At 43.8% G+C, this 12604-nt stretch overlaps 1 long non-coding RNA gene across 1 annotated transcript in view; it reads left to right on the top strand.

Annotated features, from left to right (window-relative positions):
- The window catches only part of LOC311616422, a 299958-nt gene extending 290911 nt beyond the window's left edge, over positions 1-9047 (top strand). The window contains exon 3 of the long non-coding RNA XR_014793887.1: positions 9035-9047. This is a non-coding gene — a long non-coding RNA (uncharacterized lncRNA). The remainder of the gene's footprint in view (positions 1-9034) is intronic.
- The last annotated feature ends 3557 nt before the right edge of the window (positions 9048-12604 follow it).

The following is a 12604-nucleotide window of genomic DNA, read 5'->3' as shown; positions in this document are numbered from 1 at the left end:
AGGCATGCAGGAGAAGGAAGTTAGGGGTAGACAGTTTGGCAGGGGAGTAGTTAGGGGTGATCAGGCTGGCAGGCAGAAGCAGTTAGGAGCAATCAGGAAGGCAGGCAGGTAAGCAGTTGGGAGCCAGCAGTCCTGGATTGTGAGAGGGATGTCTGACTGGCCGTTTAGGCCCAATCCTACCTGAATCAGACTTAAATGGGCAGTCGGACATCCCTCAAGGGGTCCCAGATTGGAGAGGGCGCAGGCTGGGCTGAAAGACATACACCCCCATGCACGAATTTTGTGCACCAGACCTCTAGTCTTATTATAATTCCTCTAGATTAATATTGATTATATTATGTACTTTTCTCTTCCCTTGCCTGGATTGCAAACTTACCAAGGGCAATTGGTTATTGGCTCTTGGAAATAAGCATTCCAGAGGGTAGGCTTCCACATGATTTTAATCCAGTGGCTCAGGGATATAACCAAGGACCTAATTTCTTTCACCATCACTTCTCTGCCTTCTGTGTATCAGCTTCATTCTAAGGTGGACTCCTATTCTGGTTACACGGAGTCTGCCAAGAGCCCCCAGGACACCTGCATTCTTGTGGAGAGAAAGAAAGAAAGAAAGAAAGAAAGAAAGAAAGAAAGAAAGAAAGAAAGAAAGAAAGAAAGAAAGAAAAGATTCTTTCTCTTCCAACACTGAACAAAAATCCTGGGCTTCCTCTGATTAGATGATCTGAAGTCATATACTCACCCCTGAATTGAGTTAAGAGGAAAAGGATTAGCACGATTGATTTAAATCTTGCAGCTAGGTTGGGACCAAGACTGCAGGACTGTTACAAAGTAGAGGAAGGGTGGAACGGATATTGGGAGGTCAACAATAGTGTCCAAGAGAGTAAGGATTGGTGGCAGGAAGATCCCTGAAAGAGCAAGACCTAGATGAGTGTGTTCCTAGGCAACCTAATTAGAGAAGAACCTAGAATCACAGGCACCAAGAGTGGAACCATTTCCTTCTTACTGAAGTAGGGGGATTTGCAGCAAGGCTCATTAAGGCCAAAGCTAGAATGCAGTGAGCAGAGAAAAACAGAATTGTGAGATGAGGTAGAGGGGGTGGGGAGGAGCCAGATCATGCAGAGCTTTTACAGCCATTTTGAGATTTGAGAGATTAAGCATAAGCAGATCATGTTTCCCTAGCTTCCCCCAAGAGGACAATGAGGATAGAGAGCCAGCCACACCACCATTGGCGCAAACTCCTTCTTTGCATCGAGTTATATGACTGCTGCTCACCTACCAAAAACCTTTCTTGGTGACAACTAAAAATAAAATGACTGCTCAAATGTGTTTCCAGAATAATTGGCCAGACCTGCTTCAGACTGTGCTCCTCAAACCCAAGGAAATACAGCCTCCTTTTGGGGTGGTGGCCTAGCAAAGCATATTCTTCCATAAGATGACTCCGTGAGTTACTTGAATTTTTTAAATAATAAAACAAAGATATATTATGGAATAGTTGCATGAAAATTATGCATGAATTTTCCCATAGGCATTAGGGAAAGTTTAGGCTTGAGCGTAGGCGGGAGCAAGGTTGAGGATGAGTATACAGAGTACCCAAGACCCTTGCTGGCAAGCCTCCGGGGGTATGTTTCCATTTTTCTCCCCTGTCTGGGATACATTAGGGGAGAAATGAGAAGCCACTAATGCCTGTGCTTCAGGGCTGGGCACTAACACCACAGAGCCAGGTGAGGGGCCACGGTACCGCCTCTCCCACCACATTACAACAAGATCCTTCGGGGACTTTTGGCAGGTAATGACCCTTGGATTCATCCAGGACGGGAGACTATGCATTCGGGTGAAATCTGTGCTTGAACTAGTTATCTAAAAGTTAGATAGGAGCTAGAGTCTGCAGAAGCTCATATGTGATGCCATTGGAAGTCCTGGCTGTGACCCAAGGAAAAAGTGGGGTGGGGATGGGGTGTGGGCACATTATAAACCTCTGCCTGTCATTTGCCTCAGTGCAGCAAAAGGTCATGTTTGTGTAAGGTCATTACTTTATGTCTTTTTATCTCTTTTCTTTTTGATAAATTTTCTTTTCTTCTCAGTTCTTGGCACCCTACTTCCCCTCTCCCAGTACGCTCGCTGCTCTCTGCATTGCTTCTGGACAATGAGTGCTAAGCTTTTTAATCTTTGTGATTTTTCTGAGTGCCCACTCAGAGCAGAAGCCAAGCGTCTATTTGGTTACTCAAGGAGTTTTTGTCCCCAAGGGCTGTAAGGGGGTGAAAGGATTTGAAATTCTTTTTCTTTCTTAGGAAGAACTTGCTCTGTTCTTCCAGGGGTAGTTCTTGAATGATCCAGTCCTGGGGCCGATTCACCTAGGCTATCTGCGCGTGTTTGAAATTTCCTGTGTGTGCCTCAGCAACAGCCTCCCTGGAATGTGTTCCTGAAGTTCTGCAGGGTGGCCTCTCTCCCACAAAGTGGGGCCTGTTCTACGTGGGATGGGGAGGAAGGAAATGTCAAGCAGGTGGAGTTACGAGAACGACATGGAGGAAACAGTCAGAATGTCACTCTGTAACTAATTCAAGGGCAACAGAAATTTAATAATGCACGGTGACCCATGCTGCATTTACATACCATCCCACAGCTGACCATGGAAAATATTAATCTTTTCGCTCCTCTGGCCTGGGTTATATGAGGAGTCCCATCTGTGTTTTGTTTGTGTGTGTCTCCCCCCCTCCTCCCCAAGGCAAAGAAAGAGTAACTGGCTCATTCAAGTTCGCACAATAGCTCCTCAGATTTGAGAGAAGTTGATGCCCGTGTTCCTTTCAGGCCCCGGGGACAGGAGAGGGGTTGGAAAACAAAGATGGCTTTGCTCTGGCCAAACGGTCACCCAGTGAAATCCTTTTGGGACATTCTTTCAGGTGAGCACACCAGTTCAGTTTAAAAAAACAAAACAAAAACAAAACAAAACAAGAGCAGGGTGTCCTGTACTTTCCACACAGCTCCAGTGAGAGGTGAGGGTGTGGCCTGGCCCCTGGCCTCTGGGATCTCTGACTGGTGGCGTAGGAATTTGTCTGGTTTATTTCGCGAATGCTGCTGAACACATGGCCGGACATGTTTCGGGGGTCTAAGGCAGGTCTTTGAAGGAAATGGTATCTGAGTCTGATGATAACATGAACACACCAGCAGCACCGGGAAGGCGAGGTGAGGCATGTTTTATTCTCTGCCCCAGTCCATCTTCTTCCCAATACCAGTGAAGCTATGTCTGGGGAATAAACAAATGCTTCTGAAAGCTAAATGTAGGTCACTCATGGATCTCGCTTGATAAGATTATGGAAATCATTTGATGCATGTGTCTATTTATTTCATCCCACCCATTTCCACAAGAGACATTAAGTGTCTTACAACAAATACTTGAAGTGAAAAGCAAAGGTCAAAAACAATGGGAAAGGAGGAGGGGTAGAAAAATGTACGTCCAGTTGTCAACAAATATAGGCCCTGTGATCAGGTAGTAGCTTTCACTCTGAACCAAAAGGCACATGTGGAGAGAAGGGAAACTCAGCGGGTTCTGGGATGCATTTCGTCTGGTAGAAAGAAACGTGATGGCTGTTCAGATGCGAGGACCTTCATCTAGCCCTGCATTGACTTCTGAAATAAATGTATGTCAGAGATCTGTTTACCAGGCCCTTTGAAAACCATGATGACTATATTTTTAGCAGCACTTTTGCAACAGAGGCAGCTGTGTGTGTATGTGGGGAGGGCAATTGTGACATTTCATCAGATACTCCCAGGAATTCCCTTCTGTCCTCCCTCTCCCTCTGAGGACAGGGAGGTTTAGGGGGGCTGGATGCAGGCAGGTGTCGCTATGACAGTGTTGGGTTGCTGGTAATGAAATTGCTTCTGGCCAAGTCAACAGAAGAGGAAGCCTTTCAGAGGTGGGAATAGTAGAACTGGTTCTGATTACCTCCCAGTATCCAGACAGCAGTTCCTGATGGACGGTCCCTTTGGGGCCTAACAGCTGGATGGACAACATGCAGCTATTTCTTTCTGGCATCACTGTGCTTGGGACAAAAATCCCGAAGAGAGTCCAAGGGGCAAAGTGTGAGTCATGTGGCGGCTCCCTGTGAAGAGATGTCAAGGAATTTTGACAGCCCCACCAACACTGCGTACAGCAAGGGCAGAGGACAGATCTCTGAGGGAAACTGGAATGCTCTTATCCAGCAGGGTACTCCTACTCCGCCCAGTGCTGGATTTGCTTAAGAAAATTCCCTAATTCAAATTGAAGTTTCTTTTTACCGCTTTCCATTATCTGAGCTCATCCTAGAGATGCTTCCCTGCTTAACTGACCTGATGATTATCCATTGATCAACCTGAAGGTCAGCAGAGTATGGATTGTCTACTATCAGGAAAGGGACCTGCTGGGCAGTTTCTTAGGGCAGCTGGGTGGCTTCAACCAACAGGAATGGATTCTATCATAGTTCTGGAGGCCAGAAGTCTGAAATCAAATTGTCAGCAGGGCCATGCTCCCTCTGAGGCTCTAGGGAAAAACCCTTGCCTTTTCCTAGCTTCTTGTGGTGGCCAACAATCCTTGGCATCCCTTGACTTGCCCCTGCATCACTCTAATCCCTGCCTCCACTGTCACATGCTCTTGTTCCCCACGTGTCTCTGTATTCACAGGGTGTTTTCCTCTCAGTGTGTCTCCTCTTCTTTAAGGACATCAGCGATTTGATTTATAGTCCACTCTAACCCACTATGACATCATCTGTTATGTCCTGAATGTTTGTGTCCCACCAAAATTCACATGTTGAAATCATGCCCCCCAGTTGTGACTGCATTAGTAGGTAGAGCCTTTGGAGGTGACTCAGTCATGAAGGTATAGCCTCATGATCTGGATTCCTGCCTTTAGAAAAGAGACCCCCCAGAGCTCTCTTCCTTCATGTAAAAACACTGGTTAGGAACCCAGAAGAGGGCCCTCTCCTGACCATGAGGCATTCTATTGTATCTCACAGAGTTTCCAGAACTGTGATATAAATTCCTATTGTTTCTAAGACACCCATTCTATTTTTGTTATAGTAGCCTGAAGGGTCTAAAGCACAAAACCAGTACAAACACATGTTTTAATTTCATCTGCAAAGACCCTATTTGCACATTCACAGATTTCAAATAGTCATGCATTTGTGGGTGGGGGGCAGGAGGGGACGGGAGAGGAGAACACTATTCAGTGAACACTATTCAACCCAGTACAGGCAGAGAATGGAGTTTGCTCCTCTGGTGGTTGATGAAGTCAACTTTAGATACAAAGAAGTGCTTGGATTTTATAACTGGAGAAAACAGGTAAAATCAAGTTCTTGGACTAAATTATCAAGACTTACTTTTAGGGAGACTAATATAAAATCAGTTTAAGTTATTGTGCCAGGAAAGAAAAAAAAATATTTTCTCCTTTCGATGAACTCATGGTTTGGAGCAGGGGCACTCCTGGTCCCCAATGCTTTCCTATCTCAGCATGTTGTCTCCTTGGCTTCAGGCCTACTTTTTTCTCTATTCTGCCCCTTCTCACCTTCCTCTCCCCATCTTTAGAACTGACAATTCCTTGAGTTACTTTCAGAAAACAAGGGGTCTGGTCTCTAAGGGAGACTCAGAAAGAGAACAGGAACTAAGGCCCACGATGTGTTTTGTCCCCGTCAGCTTTAAACTCACCCTGGGCTAAGTCACAGAGATGTGGTTCCCATGGTAACCCACCGGCATGACCATGGAGATTTTGCTGGTTGTCAACTCAGCTCTTTTTTTCTAATCTCATACAACACAGCAGTCATATGGAGAAATGCAATTGAGCTTGACTTCAACACGGCTTTTTATTTTTCCTGATGCAAACCTGGCTGGCAGGATGAGGGGTGGGGTTTTGAGCAGTGATGCTAGAATGGTGGACAAGGGCCAGAGGACCAGGGCCACTGAAAGCCAGGCTAAAAAATGGACTTTATCCCAGAGGCCTCTTTTTCTCAATTTTACTCTCAGACCACCTACAACAGAATCCCTTGTGGCAACACCTTAAAATGTGGATTCCTGAGCTGCACCCAGACTTCCTAAACTGGGGAGTGGCTCAGAAGTTTGCATTTCTCACAAGCACCCCAGGGAATTCTAGTGCAGACTGCAGTTTGAGCACCACAGCTACAGATAGTGTGGATCTGGGCAGGTGGTGAGCAGATTTGGGTTTGAGCGAGAGGCTTTTGATATTGTCGGAAGAGGGAAGCTGTTTAATAACCCAGCCTTTTATGAAACACTTACATACTGTGCTTACTATGTGCCATGCACTCTTTTAGCTGCTTCAGAAACATTGAGTTATTTAATTCTCATAATAACCCCAGGAATAAGTTCTGTTATCATCTCCACATTCTGGAAGAGGAAACTGAAGCACAGACATTTGCCTAAGGTCATACAGCAGTGTGACTTTGGAGCACAAGTCCTCAACATCTACACTCCACTGAGATGTCAGAGTGTGGTGACCTTGTGGAGGAGGGAACCTGAGGAAGGAGAAGTCAAACACAACCAGGAGGCTGAGGGAAGCATTAGCATGAGGGAACCTGAAAGTGCAGAAGTGCTGGGGTTTATGCACTTGTGGGACCAGTACCTCCTGAATTCATTGTGAGCTCTTTAAAGGCAGGGATACTGAGATCACTGACAGCTTCCAAAATGTAATGCATGCCCAACTGCACAGGCACCACTCAGCTGTAGAGGGTCAAGATCCTAGAGCCCGTTCTGCCAATAACTTGCTGTGTTGGTGAGTAGCTGGATATGTGATGTTTCTTCCACTGTAGAATGGGCAAGGCTGCACCGTTGTGCAACTCCGAGTCTGGCGTTCACTTGGTGCTCTCAGGATAATGTGGACAGTGGTACCTGGGATGGGACAAGGTGGGGTTACTGAGAAGGGGATGAGGGATACCTGCTGGGGATTGAATGAGTTAATACAGGTGAAGTGTTTAGAATTTGCCTGGGATAAGTAAGTGCTAGTATTCTTATTTTCTTATTTTTTAAAAAAAAAATCTTTATTGATTTCAGAGAGGAAGGGAAAGGGAGAAAGAGAGAGAGTGAGAGAGAGAGAGAGAGAGAGAGAGAGAGAGAGAGAGAGAGAATGAGAGAGAATCATTGATCAGCTGCCTTCTTCTCCCCGCCACTGGGGATGGAACTAGCAATCTGGTCATGTGCTCTTGACTGGAATCTATTTGGGATCCTTCAGTCCACAGGCCGGTGCTCTATCCACTGAGCCAAACCAGCTAGGGCTAATCTTATTTTCTTTACATTTCTTCCAGCTTGAACATCCTTTGTCTGAGATCCTTCAAGAGATTTTTTTTTCTTCCAGAAAAAGGGAGAGTGGATTTGAATTTGAAAGACAAAAGTAGCTTATAGGCCGATGATTTTTTTCTCTTAACTGATTTGTCCCTCCTACCCAGTTACCTCTATTGAATTTCTTTAGTTCTCTTTCTAGCATCTTCTTCCTTGGAAATGTCCATTTCCAGGTAAGTGAGGGAAGCACGGGCCATGGCGGAGGATGACTTGTCCTGCTCCTCCTCTGGCTGGCTGGCTCGGTCTCTGGACCTGATCAAAGTCATCTGTGCACAATACACTTCCCAGTGAAGGCTGCTTTGCCTCATGTTAAACACAGGCTGCAGGGCTGTCTGTACACTGTTGCAAAAAGCCTGGAGAAAGAGAGATCGGAGTTCTCAAACTACTTCTATATAATGATTTTATGAAGAAATCTAGACTAAAGGAAGTGCTTCCCGCTGTTCCTAAACAATATTAATCAGGCAAGCGCACTTTCTCGAGGGCATTTCCCTGAGGATGTGTGATCTCATACTTACATTTGGAAATGGTGTTTCCTGAGGAATTTCAAGAAATTCAGTTTCTTATTTTTCATTCATTCATTCATTCATTCACTCATTCAACCAACTTTTATTGTTTATTGAGTCCATGCCAAACACACATTACCTGCCAATTCTCCTGTTTATTACTTATGTAGAATGGGGGTCAGAAGACTGGTTTTAAAATCCTCTACAGCCCACTAACTCTGCCAACTCTGTGAGCCTCTGTTTTCTATTCTACCTCTCAGGGACATTGTTGGGGTCAAATGACTTTATATACATTATAGATGTAATGTGTAAATGGCAGATATCAATAGTAGAAATATAAGGAATGTGCCGCTGGGGCAAGCCTTAACTTTGTAGGTAACCATGGAGTTCTTTTTGATTAACCACACACTTTAATGGTTCCTCTTTGGACAGCCAGCAGGAGAGCGTCTGTGTTGTTACAGCAGGAGAGTAGGCGTTAGGCCACTTGCTTTATTTCTGGGCATGAATTAAACCTTTAAAACCTTAGGGGAGTAGGGGATACCCCACTTCCCAACAATTTTCCAAAGTCAGTAATCCTCTAAGGCCACGTGATTTCCAAAATTTATCACCAACCATTTATTGCTTCCTCATTTTTCTGTTTCAAGCATTAATTCCTTATATTCCATCATCATAATACACCTGCCAGTCTGCAGGAAAAATCCTCCTTTCACCTCCTAGGTGATGGACTTCTAGAAAAGCCAGCATGAAAGGGAAGAGAGGCAAGGCCAGGTGGCCTAACATTTCTTGTTAGGCCTCATTGATTCCTGTTAGACATGGGCTTAGGTGACTTGGCCAAAATTCTAGTCAGTGAGTGGCAGAAGAGAAGGCTGAGTCTAGTACTCTGACTTGGTCCTATTTACCGAGTCAGAGCTGAGTGATGTGAGGAAGGTCAATGTCCCTCTTGAGTTGCTCTGCTCCTGAGTCAAGCCCTTGGTCCGTTCATACAGTCTTAAGTTTGGAAAGGCACCTGCCTGACAGGGCTCCATTCCTAAGACCCTAGGCAGCTCTGAGAGTTCCAGGTGGCACTGACTGGTCTTGAGGATCTCATGAAAAATCTTTTCAATTTCTGGTCCATTGTGTTCAATCATTAAATTCTCAGACCTTTGTCAGCATAAGGCCGGTGTGTTTCCTAGATACTGTGGACCTGACCACTCTCTAGACCTGTACTGTCTAGTATGCAGTCTCCAGGCCATGTGGGTGTTGAGCACTAGAAATGTGAGTGCTCTGTATTGACTGGTGCTGTTAGTCTAAAATAGTCACCAGAACCTGAAGACTTAACACAACAATGGGAATCTCGTTGACAATTGTTAAATAGTGATTGCATTTTTTAAATACTAATATTTTGAATATCGAGTAAGATAAAGTATGCTTTAAAAACAATTCCACGGGTATGCGTGTGTTTGTTAATTGTCACCCAAGGATATTTTTTTCCATTAATTTTTAGAGAGAGTGGTAAGGAGGGAGGAGACACACACAGAGAGAAACATGGATATGAGAAAGACACGTCAACTAGTTATCTTCCGCATGCGCCCCGACTGGGCTAGGGATTGAGCCTGCAACTGAGGTATATTCCATTGACCAGAACAGAACCTGTGACTCTTCAGTCCACAGGCTGTCACTGTAACCTCTGAGCCAAATGGGTTAGGGTTTGTGGGGTTTTTATTTTTATTTTTTAATGTGACTACTAGAAAACTAAAAATTGCCCATGTAGCTCAGATTATATTTCTTTTTTTTTTCTTTAAATATATTTTATTGATTTTGTACAGAGAGGAAGGGAGAGAGATAGAGAGTTAGAAACATCAATGAGAGAGAGTCATTGATCAGTTGCCTCCTGCACACCCCCCACTGGGGATATGCCCGCAACCACGGTACATGCCCTTGACCAGAATCGAACCCGGGACCCTTCAGTCCCCAAGCCAACGCTCTATCCATTGAGCCAAACCGGTTTTGGCTCAGATTATATTTCTATTGCTGAGTGCTAGTCTCAGTTCCAAGGATCTTATCTGAAAAGTCTTAGAACCCAGACCAAGGGATTTGGCTGGAAGAGACAAGACATATGTTTACTGTGAGACGTAGACCATCTGCCCCTTGCTATTAGCGCAGGCCCCTCTCAATCTGGGACAACATCATGAACTCAATTACACTTCTTATTTGACTAGTTTTTAAAACTCTGAAATCCTACTACTTGTTTGGATTTTAGTACCTTACTTTACAAGTACTCTTTCTAACTATTCTGGTCTGAATTGTGTCCCCTCAAAATTCACATACTGAAGTCGTAAACTTGAGTTCCTCAAAATGTGGCTGTACCGGTATATGGAGATCAGGCCTTTAAAGAGATGATTAAGTTAAAAGGAGGCTGTTAGGGTGGGTCTTAACCCAATCTGACTGGTGTTCTTTTTTTTTTTTTTTTAATATAATATTTTATTGAATTTTTACAGAGAGGAAGAGAGAGGGATAGAAAGCTAGAAACATCCATGAGAGAGAAACATCGATCAGCTGCCTCTTGCACACCCCCTACTGGGGATGTGCCTGCAACCAAGGTATATGCCCTTGACTGGAATTGAACCCGGGACCTTTCAGTCCGTAGGCTGGCGCTCTATCCACTGAGCCAAACCGGTTTTGGTGTGATTGGTGTCCTTGTAAGAAGAGGAAACTTGGATACAAAAGGAAACATCAGGAGTGCACATGTCTAGAGAAAAGACCACGTGAAGACACAGTGAGAAGGCAGCTGTCTGCAAGCCAAGAAGTGAGGCTTCACCAACTCCTTAATCTTGCAGCTCCTTAACCTGCCAACACCTTGATCTTGCCCTTCCAGCCTCCAGAACCATGAGAAAATTAATTTCTGTTGTTTAAGCAACTCAGTCTGTGGTACTTTCTTAGGGCAGCCTAAGGATGCGAACACACTAACCATCAGTATTTCTTGGTACAGTTGGAAAAAGCTTAGTGACAAAAGAAAACAATTTCTCCAAGGCCAGCAATCTGCCTCTCTGCAACAATCTGTCCAGACCTCAAAGAGAGCTGCGAACATTTCTCTCTCATGTTGCCTCTGCCCGAGATCAGTGTCTGTTTTCCAGTCCCCAAGTCCCAATTGTATGGTTCTCTGTCTCCTCTTCTATTAACAGTCCTCTTTATTCTCTGACAGGAGGTGAAGATTTAAGAAGGGTCAGGGAACTGGCATTTTGAAGATTTGAGGGAAGGTTTGACCTCAAAGTTTTATATCTCGGTCTATGTAAACACACAAAATCCTGTATTCTCTATCTAAAATTCTTTCAATAAATTCATGTGAATGAAAGATAAAGTCATATGTATTAAAATATCTCTGAGATTCTAAACATATTTATTGGTAGAAATAATTTCATTTTCTAGAAAAACTTTCTGCTAAATAGTAGGGGTATACCCTAGCTGGTTTGGCTCAGTGGATAGAGCATTGGCCTTCGGACTGAAGGTCCTGGATTCAATTCTAGTCAAGGGCACCTGCCTGGGTTGAGGGCTCAATCCCCAGTAAGGGGCAGATAAGAGGCAGCCAATCAATGATTCTCTTTCATCACTGATGTTTCTACCTCTTTCTCTTCCTTTCCCTTCCTCTCTGAAATCAATAAACATATATTGAGAGGAAAAATAAACAGTGGCGGTAACCAACAGTTCAAAAAGAAGGATGCTCCTCCAAATGACCTCTAGAATTTTCTTCTAACCCTTAGATCAATAAGGCTGTAACTCCCTGTTCCAGGGTTTTATTCTCTGGGTGGGTCTCAAGGATGGAGAGAGAATACTCAGAGTTGGTGAACTTGAGTGGTAGCTTTATCTTCATAGACATTTGCCCTTTAGGAATGGAGTTAAGGTCAATCCCTTTGCCCAAAACTCAACCAACTGCCTCTCAACTAGGTCAGTAACATAGGTGTAAAGGCCTCAAGGAATATCAAGTCTCCTTAGAGAGACTCTGAATTTTCGGAACATGCGTCTATAAACTGGCTTAGGCCCAGAATTCACTGAAGGAAGAAAAAAGACTAGATAGACACAGGGATTATCTTCTTGGCAGTCCCTAGGACAGCTGTCTGGCAAATGTTACGCCATGTCTGAGATTATTTTAGAAACTTTGTCTTGAAGAACATTTAGGAAGAATACCAGACAGAGTTGCCCTAAATTTTTGTCACAGAGTAAGAATTTCAAGGACATTTCTGCTTTCAATGAGATAATTGGAAACTTAGCATTTTTTAAAAACTTAAATCACATCACATCTAATAAAATTATGGTGAACTGCTGTAATAGCCATGAATGGATACCATTAGATAGCATGTAGGTCTTCTTTCTCCTCTTCTTGTTCCTTTTCCTCATCATTATGTTACATAGACTATTATAAAATGTTTTAAATAAGAGGATTCCACCAAGTAGCAATAGAAGCCCATTCTAAGTGAAATACTTATTTAGTAATAAAATGATAAATTATATCTGCTTTCCTAAATTTTCTTTTAAGCTTCATTGTCTGCTCAACTGTTATATTTTGTATGCTCAATGAAATATATTATGAGAGAGAAAGAGAGAGAGAGGCAGAGAGAGAGAAGGAGAATGAGTTGTGAGAAGTGGAATAAAATATAGCAAGACAATGATTAGAGTATCTCTTGGGGTCCAAACCTGTGGGGTTGAATGAGAGAGGGGGCTAGCATGAACCTCTCACCATGTTCTTTTTCACATCAGAATCCAAAGTGAAGGACCCATTTGTCAAAATGGATAACTTAGACCAAGTAGTATCTGAG

This window comes from Pipistrellus hanaki, assembly GCF_964339955.1.
Source record: "Pipistrellus hanaki genome assembly, chromosome: 2".
Classification (NCBI taxonomy): Eukaryota; Metazoa; Chordata; class Mammalia; order Chiroptera; family Vespertilionidae; genus Pipistrellus; species Pipistrellus hanaki.
This window is presented reverse-complemented; position numbering and strand designations above follow the sequence as displayed.